At 36.4% G+C, this 10,354-nt stretch overlaps 1 long non-coding RNA gene across 1 annotated transcript; it reads left to right on the top strand.

Moving 5' to 3' along the window:
- Nucleotides 1-3,543: 3,543 nt before the first annotated feature.
- On the top strand, nt 3,544-6,422 carry LOC146661568 (uncharacterized). Its single transcript, XR_014913182.1, has 4 exons — nt 3,544-3,930; nt 4,526-4,691; nt 4,930-5,025; nt 5,377-6,422. It is a non-coding gene; the product is annotated as an uncharacterized LOC146661568 (long non-coding RNA).
- The last annotated feature ends 3,932 nt before the right edge of the window (nt 6,423-10,354 follow it).

The following is a 10,354-nucleotide window of genomic DNA, read 5'->3' as shown; positions in this document are numbered from 1 at the left end:
CACAGTGTCAGTTTGTTGTGGACACAGGCATATTTGCAGCTGGTGTTTATATATATGTAGATTCTTCCTTTCGGAGTCAAACATTTTGGGAGGGGAGGGTATAATTGAATCAGACAAATATGATTTACTAAAGTTTGCAGCTTGCAATTTACTTCAAATTTGGTGGAATTTAAACAGAAAAACAGATCTTACTTTGCGCATGACAGAGTTCTGATGTTGCTACTAGGAGTGTTCATATAGCCCTTTGAAAGAAGATGGGGAGAAGTTGTCAGAATGAATGCATAATGGGCATGGGTGGATGCTCAGAGCTGTCAGCATGGTGCCTAAGCTTTGGCTCTGTCCTGTAACTCCACTGAGTCTTCATCCTGCATGTTTAGAGATGAGCTCCAGTTATTTCTGCTTCTCAATAATATTGGTATTTTGATGAAACAGAGCAGAACTTCACTGAATATGCACTGAACTCCCTCTCTCCGGAGCACCAGAGAGACGGAGAAGAACAGCAATCTAAGACGGTATTAAAACAAATTGAAATGTGTGTCAAAATGTAGCAATTAATGACACACAGATAGACCTGAAGTGTACTAGACCCAAATCTGAATATTATAATATGTAATATTGACTCCAGCTTTCTCGACAAGTCCGCACACCACTCCCAGCACTTTCTAACAGAAGAGTTTGCTTATATACCAAAAACACTGGCTCTTCTTCAGCTTTCTCTCTGATCTGAATTCGAGAGAGAAGCACATCTGGAAATCACCGTCATCAGGTCAGCTTATTTTTAACGCTTTAATTTGCACCTCTTTTGGTAGAACTCTGGGCATTATTGAAATGAAGCGGTTTCTTTCTCTTACTGTATTGTCTGTTCAACTTTGACTCAGTGCACTTTTGCAATCATGATTTTATCCTCATTTGATCTGTTTAGTAAATCAAGCACTTAGGCCACAGAGCCTGTAACACCAGAAAGAAAATTAAGCTACTGGAGTTTTTTTGTTTTTTTTCATAGCCATACCATTTAACTTCAGATGGATGTTTGATAGCTCCCAGAACGTAAAGCAAAAATATACGATTGCAATTATTTGTTACAGTGCATTCACTGACCCACAGGAAACACAGCTAAGTAAGGTAGTTGCAGGACCTGGAGCTCTAATCCCAACCGTTTATGTTGGAGAAAAGCCAAAAAAACGTGTTTTTTATACATGTCAGTTAGAATGATTTATTTTTGTCCCCTCATTTCCAAGACTTTGGAGAAGAAAATAAATAAAGAAATACTCTGAAAGCATCGGGTGGAGGTCATTACCAGTGATGACTCCCATCCTGTTATCATTTTTTAATTGGTTTCATATAAAGTATTCATTAACAGCTTTTTGCACTTATGATTAAATTTTTATTTATTGATCATTTTGACATTTGACTTTTTTTTCTACGCTTTTAAAACTGTTTACAAACATGTGAATTTAATAACTTTATTAATAACTTTATTATACACTGTTCATCTTGCCTTGTTTGTAGTTTTAGGCTTAAGAAAAGAAGCCAGTGGGAATGTGTGTGTATTATATATTAGTTAAAAAAGCATCAGTATAGCTCAAACAGAGCTGATATGTTTGTCTTTTGCTTGAGGTAAACTAGCCTTCAGCTCACAGGAAGTGAATGCCATGATACCAGAGAACTAGTGCACTGATCTAATAGAGCAACAACCCAGCTTCACAAGACCCAGGAGGACTCCAATGTCCCTGCCATGTCTGGAAGCCAACACCAAGCAGACGTCAACACTCCTCATGCGTCATTGCAGAAACACTCACCGACTGCTTCGAGCCCACAGACTCAGGGGCTCAGTCACACACTTAGCTTCATGGTGAATGTCTCCTAAAGATACTGCAAATATTTTAGGATGAGAAATGTACTATGTCTGAGGATTTAGCTCTTCTATCCTATTTGATTCCTCCTGCAAGTCTCTTTGGAATAACCTGCAGGAGGATGAGCCATCAGGAGCTTCAGCGTAAATATATAAATTTACTGAAGCTTATGTTTAATGAAGCTTCCATGTGGACTTTGCTGATCCCTCTGGATGTTGGGGGGAAACCACAAGCTCCCCTCTCATTATCATCAGAAGCAGATTTGTTGACAGGAGTTTAATCATGTCAGCTTGCATCAACATCTTAAGGTTATTTAAAAAAGAAGCCTCATGCAAAAGAGGTGGTGGTCATTGTAACTCATTATACCATAAAGTAATGTACAGTATAATCTGTTTAAAGGTATTCAAACATGGTTTATGTCTTAGGTCTGTCAAGATGGAAATGCACTGAGGCAAGCTCAGAGATGCAATAGTAAGCCAAATCCAAAATTACACTGATTCACCCGAGGGGGGAAACTGCAATTACAGGTCAAAAAGGGGGCATGTCTCGGTTGAGTGCAACATGTTTACTGCTGCTGTGTTTGGAGAAAGCCTGTGGCATTTATAGGTTTTCTAGAGGGGTGTCATGTGAAGAGAAATTCAGGCCAGACACAATCAGATAAGAGAAACTTGGGGTTTTTTTCTCTATCAAACTGAGAAGGTGAAGCAGAAAAAGAGAAACTGAGTGGATCATATACTCCAAGTAATCAAATTTTTATGACAGCTGGTGATGACAACAGAAAGACTTGTGAGACCATTGATGGGGCTGAGTGGGTTTTCATTACAGCAAAGAAAAGAAGTGTTCCTTTTTTCTTGTGTTTTGTCTGTCTGGATTTTTTTATATACAAAACCATTGTGAAAATCATGATTTTTGTAAGATTCTGCAGAGCAAACAGTAACCAAAGTCATCCCATGGAAAACAACCTTAAAGAGGTCGGCTGGAAAAACCCTAGGAATGTGCATTTTGTACAATGTTCACATTTGCATGACTACATTCGTGATTGCTGTACAGATTGGTTTGTGTTTGGTGTTACTCTATGAAACTGCAGCACACAGTTTCTGTGTAGGAAAGAAATGAAATAGAATTAAATTACAATTTATGGCACAAGGGGGCATTATCTACTTAATGAGATCGCTCGTCGTGGTTAGCAACACAAAGTTCAAGTGCCAACTGCTGCAGTTCCTGTGGCCACTTGAGTTTGGCTCTAAATGCATGTCAGTCTCCACAGACTCCCATGTTGAAATGTCAAATCTAAAAGAATTAATGAGTCTATTTACAGCCTGCTTATAACTATGAAAGGGTGCGTTGCTCCACAGGTGTGGATGCTTCACCCCTTGATAACTGTTTTTGTTTTTTTCTTTCCTGCTCTTTCATTTGGATACTGCACTGTAAACCCGAATGTTCAAAGTAATCAAACAGATTAAGTAGTGTATACTCAAAGTCTTTAAAAAGTTCTGTTAACTTAAATATGTCAAGTTCGTATAACATGTTCTTCTTTTTGACTAAATGAAACTAATAATATTTGATTGAATTTAACTATTTCTATATTAAGTAAGCATCACTTAAAATAATAACTTAAGCACAACGTAACACAGTTAAGTTAGGACATATAAGAATGGTAAAGTCCTGTTATTTTTGTTGTTTCAAGTAGGTAGGATTTAATAATAAACTTAATTTATGTAGCACATGCTAAAATACAATAAAATCTCAAAGTGTTTCACCAAATAAGTAAAATCAAATTGTCTTAAATGCATTAGTGGAAGACAAAATGTATTTATTTTAATATTCATTGTTTTATCACTGTGTCCTACATATATATTTTTAATTTTTTCCGTAAGTGTTGAGCAGCTGCAGGAATCAATTTTTATTCCGAGTTAATCTCTGATTCACCCTCCGAAGCGGAAGGCGGCGCTAATGAGCATTAATACGAAACACAGAAGAAGTAAAGGTATATGGGCGGGAACAGCACCAAAGAGGCAACACGGACGACTGGAGAAAGTTGGACCTAAAGGCAGCAACTAGCATCACTGGACTTACAGTAAGTTTTCAATGTTGATATTAGTTTATTGTTAAAATACGAATATTTAGTTGTATTTTGGGTGCGTGTCGAAAAGAATAGCAGAAATGTCGGTCCGTGTTTTTTATGTGCTTTGCTGCTCTCCCCGAAGGAAACTTTGCGCTTGCAGAGCTAGCATTAAGTTGTTGTAATGAGGGTCGCAGGCTGTTTAAAAAGTTAGATACTACTTGCTCTAGAGGTGGCGCCCGGTCGCCTAGTATGAAACAAAGTATTTTAATCTCTCTAAATTTTTAAACCCCCTCTCATGACTCAGAATAGTTGGGTCCAAACAAGCCCGTTGTCCCTGCAGTTACACAACGGAGATGCCTGTCTGCAGTGAGAGTGCTTTCAAGCAGTTTTCTTGTTAGAAACGCTATATTTTAAACTATATGTGCAGGGTTAGGGTTGTGAAGGAGCTCTTGGACCTCTGGCCTGCTCTAAAAATGGAGTCTGAGGTAATATGGATCAGCTCTGTTTAAAATGAAAATTGTAATTCTTACTCATGTGGCAGCTTTTTGCTGCTTTATAAAGATGTGCGAGATTCTTCAAATTGAACTGTATTGTCCTTCTGCTGTAGTTGTATGCAGAGTTTCAGCGGATTACAAATCAGAACCTGCCCAATACATTCTACGCTGAACTTGACCGCCATCTTCCTCGACTGATGACCTTATTCAGCCAGGGCATCAAAAACTGGGAAGACAGCAGATGCCCTGGTTGAAATTCTAAGAATTCACAATGAACAGGTAATAATAGATTGTTACACATTTTCATAGGTTGAACCAGTGGAACATTGGACAGGTTCAATGATTTAAATGAGCTTTTTGAATTTTGCTATTACTCCACTTTGTGTTTGCTATTTGTCTGACTGTATTAAAGATGTGAACAGGTTATTTGTGGACATATGTTCTGATTTGACTGTTGTTTTTGTTGTTGTTCAGTAAACTCACCAGTATATAAAATTCTGTTTTTATCTGGAAATAGGAAATCCATGATATCCACACCAAGTGCACTACCGTTCTCCCTGCCCTTCCTGTCTATCTGCGTGAGGATGTCTCTGGATTTTTCAGAACCTGCACTGTGAGTGTCCTTAAGTATCTAACAGATACTACTGTGTATATAAACAGTGCATCAAAGTACAAACATGTATTTTGATGCACTGTTTGGACTTACCTTTGTTTAGTCTACTCCTGTGTATTTCCTTTAGCTTAGTTTCAGTCTATCTCACACCACTTGATTCTCTGGTGAATTAGCTGATTTATGTGTGCAGAACATGGATCTTCTGTTTTTCACCTCTTACAGTGAGACTCAGGTCTCCCTTGTAAAAGAGGTATTGGATCTCAGTGGGAGTTGGTAAAATGAGAAATTATATGTCGTCTGTTGTATTTCTTGGGTTAGATTGTGATTAGTATCTCTTTTTCATTAATTCAGGACGAATCTGATGAGTTGGAGCTTGATGGTGTTGAAGTGGCCCTCTTCACTGTCATCAGTGACCATCACACAACAAGTCCAGTTCACTACCAACCTGTGAAAATCTCTGTCGTCATTGAAAGTGATGCCGTGTTCAGTCTCCCCAGATTTGGTGAAGCCTTCCTAGTAATGTTTGGACTGATCTATGCACTTCACCACAGCTACCCCAAAGCCCTGACCAACACTTTAGAATTTACTCAAAAGATTTTATTTGGTCTAGAAAGTGGTAAACTGTCACCCAGGTTACAGACCCTCAAGAATGACTTGGTTATGTAGGAACTCATCTGAAAGAAGGATGCAGGGTGAAGCATTATAAAAGGCTAGTTCAAAGTTCTCTCCTTTCATCTAAATAATGCCTCAAAACATTATTAGATTACTCTACAGGTGTTCAGCCAATAGGTCCAAACTATACAACGTGCCTTTGTTCTCATTAACATAATGCAAAGCAACACTAATGTTTTGTATGTTTTAATGTTTTTCGTAATACTATTTCCAAAACATTGTGGGCTGCGCAAGATGACCTAAATTTCACTGTTTGATACTGGTTAATGTAAAACAAATAGCATTGTAATTCACTCAAATTGCTGCCTTGTTGTCTTATTCAGATATTAGCCAGAGAGCCAAAAGCACATTTTGATATTATTAATTATTATTTTTCATTACTCTGACAGTTTTCCTGACTAAACAATTTTTGGTCTACTTATTTTAATTTATAAATGTTTTTGTTAATTATTTTTAATTTATGTAATTTTTTTTTTTTAAATGTATTTAATTTCAACATAGTGCTAAAAGGGAGCAGGCAAGATACTGTTCAATGGCAGATGTTTATGACTTTTGCATATTAAGTTACCGATACTCAGTGTAATTGAGGCAATCAATTGCCTCAAAAATTTTAAGTTTTGGGTCACATGTTTTTAAGTATCAAGTAGTCAACATATTTGACTAACGTGTACTTAAAATAATGACAACACAAACTAATAAACATTTGAGTTTTGTTAACATAAAAATGTTGTAGTTGTGTACTTATTTTTTATAAGTTCTGTGAACTTATTTCTTTGAATTTGTAAACTTGAAACTTTAAGTCATATTAACTGCAAATATTTGAGTTGACCGTTCTCAAAAGATACAAGTACCATGTAATCCAAACTTTTATGTTCTGGAAAAATTTGGCTTTTGAGTTGATCAACTCAAAAAAATTGAGGCAATCGATTGCCTCAATTTTTTTGAGTTCTGGTAACTTATTCGGGTTTACAGTGTGTAATAGATACTAAAACTTAGCAGCATGGTTGCAACGGAAACAGCTTTATCTGCTAGGCCTCACCCTCGCTAATTTCCCATATGGAAAAGGAATAAGATAAGATGTGGCCTTCTTCATATAGTGAATCATATAAGGCTTATATGATTTACTCATGAAAGTGGCCCCTTTCCCATTACTTTCATATATTGTTTTAGGAAGTATCCAAAACATACAAGTTTCATTTATATTTTTTTCTTATCATTTTTCAAGGGATCTTATATCTGTTTTCACTCTCGAGTGCTTTTCGTACAAGTTTCACACAAGACAGATACAAACTTTATAAGTTTTATAAATATCTTTTCCATATGGGATGAGACACTAAAGTGGACATTTTTCACCATGTTTGTGGTATTAGTGCCTTTCCAAAAAAGTTTAATGGAACTATTGGCCTGTATTGATGTACAATCCATCTAACTTGTGCTTAAATTTTGGCGACTGAAAATGCAGTAGGTAATTTTATTTGTTAATTAGCAATAATTAACAGGTATTGTATATGTGAGTCGCACCAGTACACCATTTGGTTGAAGCTCATAAATCAAGCTTGCTAAACTTATTTGATAACTTAATTCCATTTCTACGTCACAACACCCTGTGGTCTAAATATTTGCTTGTAGGTTAAAAAAAAAGAAATAAAAACATTTGACATTTAAGTTTTTTATTGATTTTGCAACATATACTTAAACCTGTATAAGAGGGAAAAAAGCAAAACAAAACAAAACAAAAACAAACAACGAAAAAAAACCCACCCACTTTTCTTTCTAAAAGAAAGAAAAGAGAAACTAACTAACAATGGGTTCCAAGAGAAGAAACACAGACATGGGCAAATAAAATTGACGGTTAAGTAACATTTGGAACAGTGGTCACAGTTAATAGTCCTTGAAATTACGATAATATGGTCATGATTTCCTGTTTGCTTCAAATAGCTCCAAAAGTAGTCCCAATGTTCATCTTTGACTTCTGTATCATGTTTACGTTTATTCAGCATGGACTCATAGGAAGCAGTCTCTGCCATTGCTCCGATCCAGTCTTTCAGTTCAGGACGTACTGTAGTCTTCCAGTGCCTAAGGATAATCCTCCATGCAGTTACCAGTCCAACCATAACAACCGTGAAAATATTATTATGAATTCTTGGAATATGAGAACGGTCTCCTAACAAGCACAATTCAGGAGTTAAGGGCACTTCTGATCCTGAACAACCTTTTAAGAATGTGATGACTTCCTTCCAAAAAGGAGCTATAAGGGAACATTCCCAAAAACGATGTAGGAAAGTCCCCGCCTCAATTTTACATTTCCAACAGAGATAGTCAGGCATAAGCTTCATACGGTGTAATCTTGTTGGAGTATGATAATATCTATGCAGAATTTTATATTGTATGCATTTGCTCCTCGCCTCCTTAACATAAATCCCATTTCCCGCCAAAATGCCCATCCATTTTTTGTTTGGAATTGGTGCATTTAAATCTGTCTGCCACAAAGTTTTAATGTTCAAACATTTGCCACTTCTATTATCATTTACCAACCTATAAAAACACGATGCTGTGTGTTGCTCCTGTGGCATATTTATAAAATTTAGAACTAGATTTTCATGTCCCCTTCTGAACTTCGACGTCACACAATGTCTAATTTGCAAATATCTCCAGAAATTTTCCTTCACTTCCAATTTGTATGTTTGAACAAGGTCTCTATAGGACATAAATTCCCCATCTTTAAATAAGTCGCTAATAACATTTATGCCATGAGACTGCCACAATATCCAAAACACAATTTTTTTCCCTATACGAATAGCTGGATTGTTCCAAAGAGATGAGTAAAACTGCACATGAGGTGATATTTTAAGAATTCTATGTATATTGAGCCAAACCCGTCTAGAATGAAACAAAATTGGGTTCGTTGAAGTGCAGCTTTGAGACAACATACCTTTTGGATCAAAAGGAGTATAAATCTCAGACTCTATACTTAGCCATTCCTGTCCGGCTTTATTTTTGCCCAGTAATTAATCAATTTTGCCATCTCGAATGAGACTGAATATAATCTTGGATCGGGTAAACTTAAACCACCCTTCTCTCTAGGAGCATATAATTTACTTAGCTTGATTCTTGCCCTTTTCCCATCCCACAGAAACTGCTTAATTAAGTCTTCATACTGTTTAAAGAAACCGGGAGGTATCGCAATTGGTAACATCATTTCTACATAGTTAAATTGGGGAGCTATAATCATTTTTACAATATTTATTTTGCCCCACAATGAGATTTTTAATTTGTCCCATTTTTCTATATCTGTTTTTATTTTTAGAAGGACTGGGTCAAAATTAAGTTGGGGTAGGTCCTCCATATCTTGGTTTAGCCTAATCCCAAGATACTTCATCCCTCTAGGTACCCATTTAAAATTGAATTTTTCTACCATGTACGGATAGCATAGTGGTGATAGTGGCATTACTTCAGACTTTCCCCAGTTAATAGTATAACCTGACACCTCAGAGAATGCCTTTATGGTGTCCATTAAATGCGGCACTGATAAAAGTGGGTCTGTTATAATGGCAAGAGTATCATCAGCATAGAGGAGGAGTTTGTGTTCCTGCTGCCCACCTATGACGCCTTTAATCTCCTTGTTTGATCTGATACTCACTGCCAATGTTTCTATAAACATTAAGAACAAAAGGGGGCTTAAAGAAAGAGAAAAAGAAAGCTCTATTCAACTTTGTCAAAAGCCTTCTCCGCATCTAAGGAGAAAGCTGCTATTGGAGTATCTTTAGACTGGCTCAGCCACATCAAATGGAGTAGCTTTCGAATGTTGACTCTTCACCTTGGTTTAAATGCTTCTCCTGTAGAAATACTATGTCTGCTTGTGTTGTTTTTAAATAAGACCATATTTTACGTCTTTTAGCAGGACTACCACATCCATTTATATTCCATGTCATTATTCTAAGAAACTTTCCTGTCATTTTGCGAGAAAATTAGCAATAATTTGGAACCAGTGCTCCTGCATTTTAGAGTGATCATTCTCCCTTCCCAACTGACTAACCCCAGAAATTGCCACCAGCCAAAACCCCTGAACAGAGAAAACATTTTTATCAACTTGAAATGGGAAAAAACAAAACAAACAAAACAAAACAAAAAAACTTGCAGTTTGCTGCAACGCAGCGTAAAAAACAGACAACAAAAAACAAAACCTTTGAATATAAATAATCCCAGTTACAAAAGCGCAAACATTTAGGCTTCAGATGATTTTCATGTTGTTTGTTTGCTAATGTACACCTGAGAAACCTTTCCCATTATATGCTTGCAGAGAACATTTCGTATATACACACAGTAATTGTTTCAGGTTAATTGGTGCAATAATAATTCTGTCAGATTTGTCACTTTTCAGCACAATTCTCCACTATACTAATATTCCCTTAGCCTAATGCTAACCTAGAATACGTCTTCAATCAAATGAAAACATATGTGCAAATAGTATATGTATAGTATACTTAACAATGATTATCTGCTCTTTTCAAGAGGGAGAAACACTGAGTCTCAGCTCTAAGATGCATTTTATGTCCAGTTACATTTTTGAATTCAGTTTTATTTACATAGCGCCAAATCACAACAACAGACACTTCAAGGCACTTTAAACTGTAAGGTAATCACAATAATAAAGAGA

Source organism: Rhamphochromis longiceps, linkage group LG9, assembly GCF_057381845.1.
Source record: "Rhamphochromis longiceps isolate RC_006_pf linkage group LG9, R_longiceps_female_GT1.1, whole genome shotgun sequence".
NCBI classification, from domain to species: domain Eukaryota; kingdom Metazoa; phylum Chordata; class Actinopteri; order Cichliformes; family Cichlidae; genus Rhamphochromis; species Rhamphochromis longiceps.
Note: the sequence above shows the minus strand (reverse complement) of the source record. Positions and strands in the feature narration are given on the sequence as shown.